Source organism: Zalophus californianus, chromosome 12, assembly GCF_009762305.2.
Source record: "Zalophus californianus isolate mZalCal1 chromosome 12, mZalCal1.pri.v2, whole genome shotgun sequence".
NCBI lineage: Eukaryota > Metazoa > Chordata > Mammalia > Carnivora > Otariidae > Zalophus > Zalophus californianus.
Window position 1 is genome coordinate 17,566,644 of NC_045606.1, and position 18,163 is coordinate 17,584,806.

Sequence of the window (18,163 nt, forward strand, 5' to 3'; positions counted from 1 at the left end):
CACGGTAAAATACAGACAACATAAAATTTACTGTCTTAACAATTTTAAACATACAGTTCAGTGATATTAAGTACATTTACACCGTTGTGCACCTGTCATCACCATCCATCCCCAGAACTCTTCATCTTGTAAAACGGACTCTACCCATTAATTTATAATTCCTCATTTCACATACTCCCCAGGTCCTGGCAAGCACTATTCTGCTTTCTGTCTCTGAATTTGACCATTCTATGTACCTCACATGACTAGAACCATACAATATTTGTCTTTTTGTGACTAGCTTATCTCACTTAGCAAAATGTCTTCAAGCTTTATCCATGTTATAATACACGTCAGAATTTCCTTCCTTTTTATGGCTTAATAACATTTCATGGTATGTATGTAGCACATTTTGTTTATCCATTCATATTTCTCAATGGACACTTGGGTTGCTTCCACCTTTTGGCCATTGTGAATAATGCTGTTATAAACATAGGTGTACAAATATCTCTTTAAGACCCTGCTTTCAGTTCTTTGGGGTATAGACCCAAAAGTAGAATTGTTGGATCATGTGGTAATTCTATTCTTAATTTTTTGAGCAAGTGCTATGCTGTTTTCCACAATGGCTGAACCGTTACATCTCACCAATAGTGCACAAGGGTTCCAATTTCTCCATATCCTCACCAACAGTTGTTATTTTGTTTTGGGGGCTTGCTTTTATTTGTTTGTTTTTTGATAGTAGCCACCCTAACGGGTGTGAGGTGAGAGCTCACTGTGGCCTTTTGCTCCAGTCTCCATTAGCTAAAAGCAGCTACAACCTCAACTCTCAAACCCTCTCTTTTAGCTGAGGGTTCCATAGGGTTTTCTAAAGTGGCTTGTACCATGGTTCTTGCCCTTGCTTTTTCCTGGTCACTGTTGTTATATTCCTTCTAGACATGGATGTCACTCTGTTGCTGAAATAATGTCCAAAATGGCCACCGCTGCCATCCCTCACGATACTTACACATTGGGGGATGGCTACTTCTTGTTCTGCTCCAGTAGCCATCAAGCCCCAAGGTAACCACCCTCCTCCCACTGCCCATCAGTCTCCAGCAGCACCATATACTCACAGCCTCTTTTCCACTAGTGCTGAATCAATGATTTGACGTATTTCGGTCTACTGCTGCACCCTCTCTAACTACCTGCTATAAGAGGAAGGGCCAGAAAATAAGGTAGAAGGTGCAAAACTAGGCTGCATTCCAACACTGTCTCCCTTTGCAGGCTAAGTCTGTTCCCCATCACTCGCTCCTCCTCTTCTGATGCAGATACCTTCCCCAGCCAGGATATAGTCCTAGAGGAGAAGCAGCAGCCCCAGTCTTCACCTGCTCAAAGGATTCACCCTGCAGGATGGCTACCAGTAACATGGATCCAACCACTCTCCTCATGAAGCTGATGGGGCTTTCCTGAATATAAAACTCTAATGGGCCTACTCAGGCATCCTGAGTTCAACCAAAGGTATGAGCATAAGTCTTTTCACTGGTCTCTTGCTTCAATGTCATTAAGTTTTCAGATAAGATTGCTAGAATTTAGACATATCCTTCTGTCTAATATAAAAATTATTCATGTTCAAGTATTGTATAAATCCTGGTAAAACAGGTTCCTGCTGTAGTTCAAAGTAGTATTTTCTGTACGTCATTTCCTATTCGCTTCTATGCTCAGACCTGAGGCTTGGGGCCTGTGTTGGTTTCCTGGGGCTACCACCACAAATTAACACAAAGCTGGGGGGCTTAAAACAACAGACATTTATTCTCTTACAATTCTAGAGGCCAGAAGTCCAAAATAAAAGTGTTATCAAGGTCAGTTCTTTCTGGAGGCACTGAGGAAGTATCCATTCCATGCCTCTCCTCTAGGTTCTGCTGGCTACTGGTCACTCTTGGTGTTCCTTGACTTCTGGCCTAATTCCATTGACTGCCTCCATCTTCACAGTTCTTCTTACCCATGTCTGTGTGTTGAATCCCCCTTTCCTTTCTCTTGTAAGGATACCAGTCATTGGATGTGGGGCCCTCCCTAAATCTAGGTGATCTCAAGATCCTTAATTATGTCTGCAAAATCCTATTTCCAAATATGGTCACATTTATAGGTATAGGAGTTAGGACGTGGATCTCTTTTGGGGGCCACTCTTCACTGATGACAGGGCCAACATCAGTTGTTCTACCAAGGTGGTGACCTAGAAAAAAAGATTTATCTGCTAATTGGCTATTTGGAATAAATCAGGAGATAGCTTCCTTCTGACTTTAAGGTTAGAAAGATCATGTTTGGTGCTCTGAAGAGTATTTATTATTAATGGGGATTTAGAGTTTCTCTCTCTCTCTCTCTCTCTCTCTCTCTCTCTCTCTCTCTCTCTCACACACACACACACACACACACACACACACAATTTTATTGTAATTTTCTACTTTAAATAATCTTCTCATTTCCTGAGGTGAATTCCCCTCAGTTTTCCACAAGACATCCCATCCTCTACCTACACCTAGAATTGGACAAATGATTTACCTATTCAAAGATTGTCTCCCACCTGTATTCCTTAAGGCAAAGGCAGCCTTGGGATAAGGGTTGCCTCTTGTTAACATGTTCCTTCCCTGAATGTGATGGTGAAACAGTTCTTGACCACTGCCACCATTTTGCCAACTCTGGCTATGGCCACATGCTCCTCCTGCTCCAAAGCCAGCAGGAAAATGTAGCTGGGATGCTGGAACTATTTAGAGGGTATGATTAGTTTTCATGTCTCCTGACCCACAGGCTTTGCCATTTGATGAACTTACAATATTGCTTGTGAATATCAAGTAACTAAGAAGAATGACTAATTACACCATCTCAAATTGATGACTTGGAACCTTGTGAGAAAAAAAGACTCAGAGATGAGATTTACTACCATTCTCAAGCACTTCTGAGCAGAATTAAAATCTCCCTTCTGGAAAAGACTGTGAAATAAGACTCTCTTTGGCCAAGAGAGAATAATCTAGTCTACAGAGACCAAACATAAATACCAAGCAAGGAAACAAAGTCTTCTGGGAGAAATAAGGATGATGATGAGATGTGGAATTCAGAGAGAGAGAGAGAGGACATATGCACACGCGAGCATAGTGCTGCCAGCCTGTTCCCAAGACAAGGGAGCTGAGACCAGTATGAAGATGGAGATCTTCCAGCGATGGCTTCAGTTGCTGTTTCTTTTCCCCATTGCTTGTACCCACTCTGTGTTAGACAATGGCAAGACTAGGAAATAATAATACTGGCTGAATCTCATTGAAGGTTCTTTAGCCTCAATGGTGATACTTACATGAAGCCCACTTTAGATACCTTCAGAATTGGCTGGGCACCTTGGGGTTGGCTTTGGCAAGAATTAAACCTGTGGCACTGAGTTAAAGAGAGAAGAAAACTTGCTTCCCAGGACTAATGTTAGGTGTAGGACTTTGCAAAAGGGAGTGAGACCAGAAAGGGAGGTGGGAACACCTTAACATAAAGAGGTGCAGTACCCTCTACATTCACTGTACTATAGCAGCTGCAGGTGTAGCTCACCTTTTTAAATTAAGTGGTGAGATGTTCCTTTTCTTCACAGGACAGAAACAGCTACAATATTACACTATTGGCTACTGCCTGCTGTCCTCTGGGAAATTGTCTCTCAATATGGAAAAGATAGGCAATCAGAATACCCCAGGAATAAGGGAATTCATCCATCCATCCTTCACTCCCTCCCTCCCTCCATCCATCCATCCTTCACTCCATCCATCCTTGCATCATCCTAACAACACATTGAGTACCTATAAGGCATTCAGCACTGTAAGAGATGCAAAGATAAATACGACATAGTGCTGAAATTACATTACCTTTTAACTGCAGAATCTTGTGATTCTGTAGTTTTCCCCATTAGATGATAAATCCACCAATCTTCCTTTAGCCATGCTCAACAGTTGACTACCAGAGGAAGAGGTGTCTGAAGTCAAGAAGTCTATGTTCAAATCCCAGCCCTGTTACAAGTTGTGTGATTATGGGTTAATTAATTAAATTATCTAGACCACAGCTTCCTCATTTGCAAGTGAGAAATAATTCCACCTTCAGAGAGTTATATGGAATAAATAAAACATAAAATTCCTTCATATAGTAGTTCTCTTTCTCTTAATTCTTATAGGAAGACCTTTCCTTCTAACAGGAATGCAGCATTTCTCTGTAAAATAGTCTATAGTATTTAAAACTTTGGTTTAAGACTCATAAAGAAAGGAATTTAATTGTAGTCCCCAAGTCAGGATTACCTGGCAGGTCTCCTGGTTTTTTGCAGACTCTCTCCTTTCCAGGATTCTTAAAATGTCCTAGTCTGAAGAAGTTTCAAAGCTCTCAGTACATCTGCTTCATACCAGGTCAAGGTGGGTTTCTCTCTTTTCCAGTGCTGCAACTCCTTGAATATTTATGGTTTTACTGCATGCTAGTGCATTTAGGATTTCTAAGGGAGCCATTATTGCTCTTAGTCATGCTTAAATGTTTGCTCTCCCAGCCCACAGACTCGCTAGCACATACCAGGGAGCCACATGCATGTCCCAAGTATATGGGTCAAAGGCTATTTTTTATCATTTGGGTCAGATACATATTATTTATATACTTATCTTAATTTTGATTTTTTAATAAGATCTTCTTACACAGGAGTTTCTCCAGCCAAAACTTTGGAATCAGAAAGTGTTTATTTGTGAATTGTATTTTTTAATTATTCAAAATGTATTTATGGTTCTTGTGAAAAATAAGATGACAATTGCTAAATGTCCTTTCAACCGAAGGGGGAAATATCTATAGAAATGTAAACTCCACACTGGTTTTCTAATTTCACAGAGGTTACATTGGGCAAAATGTGGATTTTTAAAAAGACCTTGCTCCATCAATTTCTTCTGCCAACTAGCTCTGAGGTTATGGGCAAATAATCTCTCAGAGTTTACTTTTCTAATTTGTAAATGGGGACAATAATACCTAAATTCAGGATAGCTGTGAGATCATAAAGAATGCCTGTAAAAGGTGTGGCAGAAAGCCTGGCACATTACACTCAGTAAACACTGTACTATTGTTTTGATTTCCTTATATTTCCCACTACTTCCATATGTTCTATATCTCAAGGGTAAGGCCTTTTTGTAGGTCAAAATGTCATCCATGTGAGGCTTAAGCTGTCACAAATGGAAAATTTTTCTTCTGTGCTTGAGGGATGTGACCCTGCCCTTCTCTGTATATGCTTACAAGTAACCAACCAAATGAATCACTAAATTTGGTGATAGAGATTATCAAAGCTTGAATCTGTATTATAGTATAGCACACAAAGAAGTAGTTGAAATTCCCCCATTTCATGCATTGTGAATCTATGCACTGAACACCTTAGGTGTCAGGTGCTGCTAGGCTCAGGTATACAGTGATGAATCAAACATATATGGTCCGTATTTCCGTGATGCCTCAAACTTTAACGCAAAAGTTGCATGTGTAATTACAAATTGTGGTAAGTGCCATGAAATAAAAGACTAAAGGCTATGAAAAGGAGTGACACAGGGGACAAAATTAGGATGGGAGGATTGGTCAAAGTAGGCTTTTATTTAAGCTTTGACCTATGCCAGGAGCTAGTCAGGAAAAGAACGAATGCAAAATGCATTCTAAGTGGAGGCTGGGAAAAGTGGATCTAGTTTAAGAAACCAGGAGAAGAGAGGGTCCCAATCATCTAATGAAAAAGAGCATGAGGAAAGATGGCAGAGGGGTGATAGGTCAGGACCACCAAGGTCCTGTGGTCATGTTACAGATTCTATATGTTATTTTTTGTACAGTGGGGATGATAGGAATGTTTTCAGCAGGGAAATTGAACTGCTTAGATTCAGGATTTTTAGATGACATTCCAGCTGCAGTAAAAAGAAGGAATTGGGATTTGGGTGGGAAGGATGAGGGTGGCATGGAGGTTAAGAAAGAAAGCAGGGAGTTTAGGTGGACGGTGGTGAGAGACCAGCTGTCTTGGCATAGGGTGGAGGCAGAGCTGGGAGCACCTGCTGCTGGATGGATCACAGAAAAGAGGTTGATGAGGGAGGGACAGATGATGAGTTCTCTTTCCTGCTTGAGCAGCTAAAAACAATGCCCCATTAACAGAGCATCACAAGAGTGGTTTTAAGTTGGTAATCGATTTCAATTGCTGCAATTTTGGGTATTAATTCATATACTTAGAGAATTTGCTTAGGATTTTCTTTCTTGATTGTTTTGTTTCTACTCAATTGCTTAGTTGTTAGCATCGTCATTGTCTAGCTAATGGTCTCCTATTCTTTGCTGTTAATAAGATCTTCTTACACAGGAGTATGGAACTGGTGGGTTAGTATGTACGTCATCTTCTGCTCTGCCTTAGTTATCATCACAGATCTTTAATAATCACTGCTTTAGAAGAATCTCAAACTCCAACAGGATTGTCCTCCTTGGTCTCTGAACATCTGCCCCTTTCTTTTCCCACACCTTTGTCCTTGTCTGCAATGCCCTCATCCTTCCTGCCTGCCAATTTGAAGTCTGACCATCCTTTTAAATTCAGTTTATGCTACTGCCTCTGAGAAGCCTTAACTGATCAGCTCAGCTCAGCGGGCTTCCTTTGACACATTAAACTTGACCTTGTAATCTCAGTTTACTTTGTTTATGTACGAGTGTGGGTCTTTTCGGCCCCCAAACACTGTAAGTTTCTTGAAGGCAAGGATGAGGTTTTTATATGCCTCTAGAAACTTTCATAAGTCCTCACACGTGGTCAAAGTTTAAAAAATGTTTCTTGGTCAAGTGGTTGAGTTCATGTGAACTCAGGTGGGAGGGAAACCTGGTGAAGCAGCATTCTGGGTCAGGTGGGACCTTAAGACAACTTTCACACTACAAATTAAAGGCAACTACCTGACTACACATAAATAATATCGTTTCTGCACATATCACAAAAGAATTATATCATGGCCTCTGTTTTCTCCTATCTATCAATGCATATTAGAGATTGAGCTTGAAGTAGAACATATTTTTAGAGCTTTGTGATATTTCAGTGCTATCTGCTGCTGCACTTTCTAGAGCCACATTGTTAGTTTTTGTTTTTCATTCTCTGAAATATATTCAAGACAGCTTCTGGGCATGGATCCAAAAAACAGTTTCAAGAAACCAGGGAATTAAATGGCACCAACCAAATTTTCAGTTGTAACAATAAACTATTAAGCAGATCTCATTTAATTCTGGGCTTGATCTGGACCATAGAAAATTAACTCTTGCCTTTTCAAGTTTCAATATTTATGGAGCTGGGACACCAAACTAGTGTTTGTCTAGATTTTTGACACCCTAATCCCCACCCAAAGTGTGCCAAATCATGACGCATGTATCTTTAAAACATGTCTAAATTCTTTTCTTTGAGAATTTGGGGAATGTTCAAAATAATCTGGAAGCCATTTACATTATTGTAAAGACAGTACATGTAGTCTTTTCATTTAGGAGCTCAAAGTAAAAAAGAGGAAAGACAATATCAATAGGGACACAGACTAATTTTTACACTGCATTTTATTATTCTCTTTCTGGAAACCATTCAGAATTCCTTGCATTGGATTCCTCTCCTCCTTTTGTCTGGGGAGTTCAACATCTAGCTCAGTGGTTCTTAACCAAAGGTTAAATTAGAATGATCTGTGGAACAGGCATTCAGGCACCAAGGTGATTCTACTGTGCAGCCAGGGTTTAAGACTACGGCAGCTAACTAAACATTAACACGCTGTAGCAGATATGCTTCTATCTAAGCACAGTGGAACAGGAATGTTCATAGCAGCCTTTACATAATAGCCAGGCATAAATAAATGCATATTGTTTCATTATATTTTTATAAAATTCAAACATGGACATATGTAACCTATGTTGTTAAAGGTTTTTGATTAAGTTTGGGGAGGGAGATGGGGCAGTAATTGGGAGTGATCACAGGGAGAGGATCCACGGTGCTGGTAATGTCCTCTCTTTTGAGGTTTGTGGAAGTTAGAGGCCTAAGGTTATGCAACATAAAATTATCCTTTTCTTTTATTTCAGTATGTTCTAAAATCTATATGCTGAAATAATTAAAGAAGTTCACCTATTATATCAAACAATATAATCTTTTGGAAGAAGCTGTTTGATCAAATAATAATAATGGAAGTTTACAGTGACATTTATCACTATGGCTTTTCTAGTGGTTCTTGGTTTTTTAAAGACAATGCAGTCTTAGAGACAGACCTATTTAAGACAGTATTTTGGAAGTTAATATGTTAATCACAGTAAATGGGGGTCCAAGATGAATCTGTCCATTTAATTCTGTTCTAAAGCAACCAGCATCTGGTATAAAGCAAATTATATGATTTTCAAATAAATGTAGTATCTTATAGACTCACATTGTAATACAGACCTTAGCAGGGTTAACACTGGACTATTTTAAACCACCCTTGATATTTTGAAGGTGCCTAATAAATTTATGAGCTGAAACATTTTATTGATTCAAGTGATACTGGACTGAATCATTTAATTCACTTCTAAATGTTATTTTCTGATTTTGACAGTAATGTGGGTTTATTGTAGAAAGTGCTTCTAACACTGCATATAATCCTCTGGGAAGATGTATATGCACATGCATTTAAACAAAATCAGCAGTATAGCTTTGAGTCCCTTTTTTTTTTTTATCTAGTGATCAAGTCATAAATGTTCTGCAGGAGTATGAATTTTAAAGGTCACATAGCATGCCATAACTTACTTAAACTCTATCGTTGGACATTTAGGGTTTTCCATTTTCTTGCTTCCATTAGATGCTAAAAATAGAATAAGTCTTGCAATGGTGTAGAAAACAGGCTAAGGAATGCTAGTTATATCTCAGTTTAAAAAGAAAAAGAACTACAGCAGGTAACGTGAGGGGGAGGAGTTGGCATGACCAAATTTTGCTACCTTCTCTATTGCTGGCAATCTTTACAGCCTTCTCTCCCTCTTCCTCTTCTTTTTCTCCCTGCCCCCCTCCCCACCTCTTTCTTCCTCCTTCTCCTCCTCCTCCTCTTCTCTGGCCACACCAGCCCCTTGCTGCCCATCAGTATATCAGTTTACTCTCCTGCCTTTGGGAATTTGTGGCTCCTTCTGCCTGGATCACTTTCCTGTCACCACATGGTTCCTTCACTTCCTTGAGGTCTTTATTCAAATGTCACCTTTTCACTAAGACCTTCTCTGGTCACCCAATCTAGCATGTCACCCACATAACCCTAATTCTTATATCATCTCTAAGATTTATTTACTTTTTTCTCCTCTAGCATTCATTATTAGCCATCATAGTTTCTATTTCCATTATCTTTCCTAGTCGGTCTCCACTACTAGACTGCTAAGCACCAAGAGCACAGGGATCTTTGCTGCTTTTGTTTGCTGCTGAATCCTCAGTGTCTGGACTGTGCTGTCTCATTCTAAATGCTCAAAAAAATATTTGTTGAATGAATCAATGAATCAACTTTGCTGTCATCATAATCACCCATCAACAGCCCATCTCCATCAGGAATTCTTTATTGAATATTCATGCTGTATGGAAATTTATAATCTGGTCAGAGCAATTGCGTACATAATTTAACAGACTTCATTATTTGAAGTGACCCACTCAGACTATATCCTCAGAGACAGATCAGACCATGAAATTGAATAGATGGTCTTTGTTTATGGCACTGAACATAACAGCTAGACAATAAGAAAAACTGCTCTGAGCACATAATTAACCAGATTAAAATGATTCAAAGGGGATTAATGAGGGAAAAGGAAATTCAGGGTTAAGGAACCTCTTAATCTTCCCAGTTCTTGCAAAATGTGAAGAATAATTTATTAAGATGACGAGGTTTATCTCCCTTATCTAGAAGAACAAGACAGCCTGACCTAGTCTGCCCATAGCGACTCCGCCAAACCGCAGTACTGGATCAACTCAAAAGTACATTTTCCTTGTTCCTCCTCCTGTCCCAAAACCCATTGGCACTGTTGAAGAAAATCAAGTAACCAGCTCCATTGCAAATATGCAATACCCAGCCTCATGCAAGCCCACAGCTCTGCTGAGCAATCCTGGAATAGAGTGGTTTTTGATTTTTTTTGGTCTCAGAACTAAATTATTAAAGCCCCAAAGAACTTTTGTTTATGTGCATCATACTTACTGATGTTTATTGTGTTAGAAATTAAAACCAAGAAATTTCAAACACATTTAAAACATTTAAAAGTAGCAATAAAATCAATACATGTTAACACAAAAAACATTTTTATGAAAAATAACAATATTTTCCCCAAAAAATCAATGAGAAGATGAGCACTGTTTTACATTTTTGCTAATGTCTTTAATGATTGATTTAATAGAAAACAGCTGGATTCTCATATCTGCTTCCCCCTCAGTCTGTTGAGATGTACCCTTCTGTGTAACCTCTAGAAGACTCCACTGTCCACTCATGAGAGAGTGAGAGTGAAAAGGTAAATAATGTCTTATTATTGTATGTAATTTACCCTCCACACTGCTTTAGTTTGTCATGTACACTCAGTCTTCCCAAAGGTTCCTGATGGTTTTTGCTTGTTACCAGTAACCTCCCAATCACTGTCAACTCCAATGGCAAGTGTCATTAGCTGGAGGGCCTGGGGAAGCCTTCATGGGCATTGAAGTAGATGTTGAAGACTGACTCTGAATATACCAAGTCAAGGTAGAAGAAAGTTCCTGTGACAGGAGGTATGGGAAAGTGAGACTGGAAATGCCAGATAAGGAGTCTGGACTCCTCCTGGGGGCAAAAGGAGCCGGGGAAGGTGACGGGTAGGCTAGCTTGGGAAGGAGGAATATTAAGCAACCCTTCTTTTTTTTGACAAGAGGAAAGGGAACAAAAGACACAGATATTGCTGTTGGTGGTAGTGACTCGCAGGAGAGTGAAGAGTGTCATTCATCTACCCAGTACATGTTCATTGAGCTCCTACTAAGTACCAGATAATTGATAGTTTCTACTTACTCTGCATTATAAGATGAATGCCATTGGGAAGAGGAATATGGTTATAGCTTAGAAGGGCAAGTAAAAGTTTGGAACATCTTCTGCAACTGGCATTGTTAAGGGCCTCACAAAGACAGACAAAGAACCACCAGTGTTCAGTCAGTGGATAGACTAATCCGTGGTTAGGAAATTGTAAGTAAGATCCAGTGGAGCAGAAGACCAAAAGTGTTGGTGAATTATGGGGTGTTCATGAGAACATGGTTAAAATGATTAGCCCTGGATTTCAGGCTTTTTAAAAAAAATTTATTGACGTAAAATTCACATAACATAAAATTAACTATTAACCATTCTAAAGTATTTGATTCAGTGGCATTTAGTGTATTCACAATGTTGTGCAACCATCACCCCTGTCTAGTTCCAAGATATTTTATCACCTAAAAGGTAGTCCTTTTCCCATTAAGCAGTCACTGGCCATTCACCCCTCCTCCTAGCCCTAGCCAACCATTAATCTATTCTCTATCAGTATGGATTTTCCTGTTCTGGATATTTCACATCAATAGAACCATGTAATATTTGACTTGCTTTGTTCATTCAGCATAACGATTTCAAAGTTCTCCCATGTTGTAACACATATCAGTACTATATTTCTTTTTGCTGCCAAATAATGTTCCATTTTATGGACATGCTATATTTTATTTAACCATTTACTAGCAATGAATATTTGTGGGGTTTTTTTTCTACTTTTTGACTATTACGAATAATGCTGCTATGAACATTTGTGTACAAGTTTTTCTGTGGACGTATGTTTTCATTTTGGGGGGTATAAACATAGAAGTGGAATTGCTGGGTCATAGGGTAGCTCTATGTTAAAATATTTGAAGAACTGCCAAACTGTTTTCCAAAGCAACCATTTTACATTTCCACCAGCAGAACACGAGGGTTCTAAATTCTCCACCTCTTTGACAACAGTTATTATTTGTGTTAATTATATCCTTCCTTGTGGGTGTGAAGTTGTGGTTTGCATATCTCTAATGACTAATGCTACTAAGCAGCTTTTCACATGCTTATTTACTATCTGTACATTTTCTTTGGTGAAGGGTCAATTCAGCTCGTGCCCATTTTCTATTTGAATTGTTATTTTAGTGTTTAGAGAATTCTTAATATATTCTGGATGCATACCTTTGGTCAGATACTTGATCTATGAATATATTCTCCCAGTTTGTAGCTTGTCTTTTCATTCTTTTAGCAGTGTCTTTTGCAGAGCAGAGGCTTTTAATTTTGTTGAAGACCAAACTGCTATTTTTAAAAAATGTATGGGTCATGCTTTTTCAGGTCATGTCTAAGAACTGTTTGCCTGATTTTCCTTTCTAAAGATTTCCTCCTTTTTTCTTATAAAAGCTTTATAGTTTTATACTTTACATTTATATCTATAATCCATTGAAGTTACTTTTTAAAAAGATTTATTATTTATTTTAGAGAGAGAGAGAAGAGAGTGCATGAGTGGGAGGAGGGGCAGAGGCAGAGGGAAAGGGAGAAGCTGACTCCTTGCTGAGCAGAGAGCCCCATGTGGGGCTTGATCTCAGGACGCTGAGATCATGACCTGAGCCAAAACCAAGAATCAGAGGCCCAACATTCATAAATTATGAATTTAGGTCAATGCTTTTATTATTATTATTATTATTATTATTTGCCTACAAGTATTTAATTGTTCCAGTAACATTTGTTGAAACACTATCCTTTTCTCATTAGACTGGCTATGCATCTTTGTCAGAAATTGGGTGACTGTGCTTGTGTATAGGCTCAATTTCGGGATTCTCTGCTATGTGTCTCCTTGATCTATGTGTCCATTCTTTCTTCAGTGTAACACTGCCTTGATTACTGTAGGTTTCTGTTAAATCTTAAAATTGGGAAATGTAAGTTCTCCAACTTTGTTCTTTTTCAGAGCTGTTTTGGCTATCTAGTTCCTTTGTCTTTTCATATACATTTTAGAATCAGCTTGCTGATATCCACAAAAAATTCTAGAATTTTGATGAGGATTATGTTGAATCTATAGATCAATTTGAGATGAACTGGTATCTTAACAAATCTGAGGCTTCCATGGATGGACATGACATCTCTCCATTTATTTATATCTTCCTTGATTTCTCCAATCAGCCTTCTGTAGCTTTCAGCATACAGATACTGTACATGTTTTGTTAGATTTAAGTCTAAGTATTTCATTTTTTGGTGTGATTTTAAATGGTACTTTAAAAAAATTTCATGTTCTAATTGTTCATTGCTAGCATATAAATATAAGACTGATTTTATATAGTGACCTTATATTCTGGGGCTTATTAAACTATTGATGAGTTCTAGAAACTTTTTTGTGTAGCTCATTAGGATTTTTTTCACATTGACAATCCTTCATTCAAGAGTTGAGATAGTTTTATTTTTCTTTCGAACCTGTAAGCCTTTTCTACATGCACTGTGTCCATACCACGCTCAGAGTAGGTAGTACTCGGGAGGTACTGGAATTTGCGTCGGTTCATATACAAAATTGGGGGATTCCCTTCTTTGATTCTCTCCTTTCTTGGATTTCTCCTACACTTTGCACATTCAAAGGGGTTCTATTCTAGTTCCAGTCCAAGATGGCAATGTAGGAAGACCTTGAACTTACCTCCTCCAAGGTGAAAGAGGATTTCAGCTGCCCCCATTTTGACCTTAAACTTTCTAAATGCTTAAGTTCTTCTTTCCAGCTTATATCTTAATGCAGTCAAAAGACCCTGAGGACAAGGCATCCTCTGATGGGAACTGAAACTACACCCTTAAGCAATAAGGATTGCCAAGAGCCAGCAGAACTCCGCTGTTCTTGACTCCAAGACAATGATCGACCTAACCTCTACTGCTCACTTAACACTTTGTCCCGCATTTTCCTTATATAAGCCTGGAAGTATTTTCGGCACTCTGGGAAACAGTCTTTGAGATGTTAGTCCACTGCCTTCCTGGTGTTGGCCTCACTGAATAAATTCCTTTCTTGTTTCACCACCACTCATTTCTCTGCCTTTGGACTTTTTCGTGGTGAATAGCCCAACGTGATCTTTTTAGGTCCTCTGGAGCTAGGTGCTCTTGCACCTTAGCTCCCTGGCTACAATTTTTGGTCCAATTTGTCCAGTCCCCTTGGGATTACACCTATTTATAGAACAGTTCCTCTGAAGAAGAACTGAGGGCCAACTGAACAGCTTCTGCGCGAGAAAAGATAGAGAATGTCAAAAGACAACAGCAAGAGAGACAGAGAGGGTAACAAAGGCCCTTCCCCCACCCATGTTGTGAATGGCAGTGGAACAGATTCTTCCGTCCTTGGGCACAGAAAAAAAGCTGGTTTAAAACAGCAACTGGCATATAAAAGAGAGCACTAGAACTCCACCAACAGCAGAGGAGCCACGGAAACACTCTCTGGAGAGTGACAGGTTTATATTCTCCAACCACCTTAAAAGCACAGACTAGAGTAGGGTTCAGTTGCCATAGCTGGCTTACTGCCTCAGTAAGCCCCAGGTCCACAAACACACATCAGCATCAGTTGCACTGGGATACAGAGAAAAATAAAAAAAAAAGCTTTTTTTTTTTCTTTTTTCTTTAAAAAGTTGCAGTTTAAAAGAACAACCAGCATATAAAAGAGCCAGTCCTGGATTGTACCCCACCTCAGCTCCTGCCACCCTCTCAGGGCACCATCTGTGTGGAAAGTCCTGTACACCCCAGGGTTACATCCACTTCAGTTTCAGCTATCCTGTCAAGGTGTCCTCTACATGTAAAGCCCCAGGTCCCTTCAGTTTGCACACACTTGTTTCAGCTATCTGGTCCAAGCACCCTCTTTGTAGAGCACTCAAGGATCTCCTGGCACCCCCACACACTGCTTTAGCTCCAGCTGCTCTGCACAGAGCACCCCAGCACACCTCAACTTGCATCCTTTTCAGTTTCAGCTGTCCTGCAGGGTGACCTCAACACACAGAATCCCGGACACCCTAGCCTGCATTCACTTCAGTTTTAACTGTCCTGACAGGGCACCTGCTGCATAGAAAGCCCCAGGATCCCCAGCCCACAGTAGCCACTGCTTCAGCCAGCCAGCAAAAGTCACCAATCATCACACACAGTCTACACAGGGCACAACCATACACAAGACCATTCCTTTAAGTTTAGGAGAAGTAGCTGCTCTGCCTAATCTACAGAAAAAAACACAGAAAGCCAAGCAAAATAGGGAGATAAAGAAATATGCTCCAAAGGAAAGAACAAGGAAAAAAACCTCGGAAAATAACTAAATAAAACAGAGGTAAGCAATATACCTCAAAAGATGCTCACTGGGCTGCAGAGAAAAAGGGAAGAACTCAGTGAGACCTTTAATAAAGAGATAGAAAATGTAAAAAAAATAATGAATCAGAGTTGAAGAATACAATAACTGAAATAAAAAACACACCAGAGAGAATCAACAGTGGGTGCAGACTAGTGGATGCAAAACATATCGGTGATCTGGAAGACAAATTATTGAAAAGCACCCACAATAAACAGCAAAAAGAAAATAATTTTTTTAAAAATGAGGATAGGTTAAGGGATCTCTTGGAAACATCAAGAAAACAAACATTCATATTATAAGGATCCCAAGGAGAAGAAGAAAGAAAGGAGAAGAAAACTTATTTTAAGAAATAATAACTGAAAATTTCCCTAAACTAGGAAGAAAATAAACATCCAGGAGAAGCACAGAGTTCCAAACAAGGAGGTCCACACCATGATATGTGATAATTAAAATGTCAAAGTTTAAAGATAGAGAATTTTTAAAGTAGCAAGAGAGAAGAGGAGAGAAGAGAGAAGTTACCTACAATAAAAACAAAAACAAAAAACCCTTGTAAGGCTATCAGCTGATTTTTCAGCAGAAACTTTGCATGCTGGGAAGGAGTGGCATGATATGTTCAAAGTGCTGAAAGGACAAACCTACCACCAAGAATACTTTACCTGGCAAGATTATCATTCAGATTTAAAGAAGAGATAAAGAGTTTCCCAGACAAACAAAAGATAAAAGAGTTTACACCACTAAATCAGCCGTACAAGAAATGTTAAAGAGACTTAAGTGGAAAAGAAATAACCATAATTAGACATAAGAGAATTAAAAGATATAAAATATGACAGCATATATATAAAACGTGGAGGAGGGAGTAAATTTTTTTTTTTAATTTTTAGAATGTGTTTGAACTTAAATGACCATCAAATTAATATAGACTGCTATATACTTGGGATGCTGTATATGAGCCCTTGTGGTAACAGCAAACTCAAAACCTATAATAGCTACACAAAAAATAAAGAGAAAGAAAGCCAAACACAGCACAACAGAAATCATCTATCACAAAGAAAGAGAGCAAGAAAGTTTTCTGTTCCATCAACTTTTTAAATTATTTGAAAACTGTATTATAATAAAATGTTAAAAACAAAACAAAACAAAAGATCACAAGAGAAGAAACAGAGACCCACAAAAACAACCAGGAAACAAAGAACAAAATGGCGATAAGTACATACCTATCAATAATTACTTTAAATATAAGTGGCCCAAGTGCTCTAATCAAAAGACATAGGGTAGCAGGATGGATTAAAAACAAGACTCATCTATATGCTCTCTACAAGAGATTAACTTCAGACCTAAAGACACATACAGACTGAAAGTGAAGAGATGGAAAAACATTTACCATGCAAATGAAAGCAAAAAACAAAAACAAAAAAACAAAAGAAAACCCAGAACCGAGGTAGCAATACTTATATCAGATAAAATAGACTTTAAAATCTGCAATAAAATATTAGCAAACCCTACTCAACAATTCTTTAAAAGGATTATTCACCATGATCAAGTGGGACTTATTCCACGGAAGCAAAGGTGATTCAATATTCACAAACTAATCCACATGATACACCATATCAACAAAACAAAGGGTAAAAACCATATGATCATCTCATGCAATACATGCAGAAAAAGCCCTCTGAAAAAATTGAACATCTATTCATCATAAAAACTCTCAACAAAGTAGTTTTGGAGTGAACATACCTTAACATAATAGAGGCCACATATGAAAAACCCACACCTAACATCTTAATCAATGGTGAAAAACTGAGAGCTTTTCCACTAAGATCAGGAACAAAACAAGGATGTCTATTCTTGCCACTTTTATACAACATAGTACTAGTAAATCCTAGCCAAAGCAATCAGATAAGAAAAAGAAATTAGAGTCATCTATATTGGTAAAGAAGTTAAACTGTCACTATTTGCATATGATATAAGACACTGCATAGAAAACCCTAAAACTTCCCCCCAAAACTACTAGAAGTAATAAATGAATTCATTAAAGTTGCAGGATACAAAGCAAATACCCAGAAATTGGTAGTGTTTCTATACACTAATAAGTAGCAGAAAGAGAAATTATGAAAAGAATGCCATGAATAATTGCACTGAAAAGATTAAAATACCTAGGAATAAACTTAACCAAAGAGGTGAAAGACTTGTGCTCTGAAAACTATAAAACACTGATGAAATTGAAGATAACACGAACAAATGGAAAGATGTTCCATGCTTATGGATTGGAAGAATTAATATTGTTAAAATGTCAATATTACCCATAACAATCTATAGTTTCAATGCAATCCCTATGAAAATACCAAAGGTATTTTTCACAGAACTAGAACGAGTAATACTAAAATTTGTATGGGACCACAAAAGACCTTGAATAGCCAAAGCAATCTTGAGAGAGAAAAACATATCTGAGGGTATCAAAATCCCAGATTTCAGGATATACTACAAAGCTGTGGTAATCAAGGCAGTATAGTAGCAGTGTAAAAATAGACCCATAGATCAGTGGAACAGAATAGATAGCCCAGAAATAAACCCATGATTATACGGTCAATTAATCTATAACAAAGGAGGCAAGAATACACCATGGGGAAAGACAGTCTCGTCAATAAATGATGCTGGGAAAACTGGATAGCTACATGTAAAAGAATGACAGTGACTACAATGAGAAATCTGGTCTATCGTGCTCGCTTCGACAGCACATATACTAAAAAAAAAAGAGAGAAATCTGGTCTATGATTACTTAATGGGATTAATGGCATATCGACACCACAGAAGAAAAGATTAGTGAACTTAAAGACATAGCAATGGAAACCACCTAAAATGAAACACACAGAGAAAATAAGACCTCGAA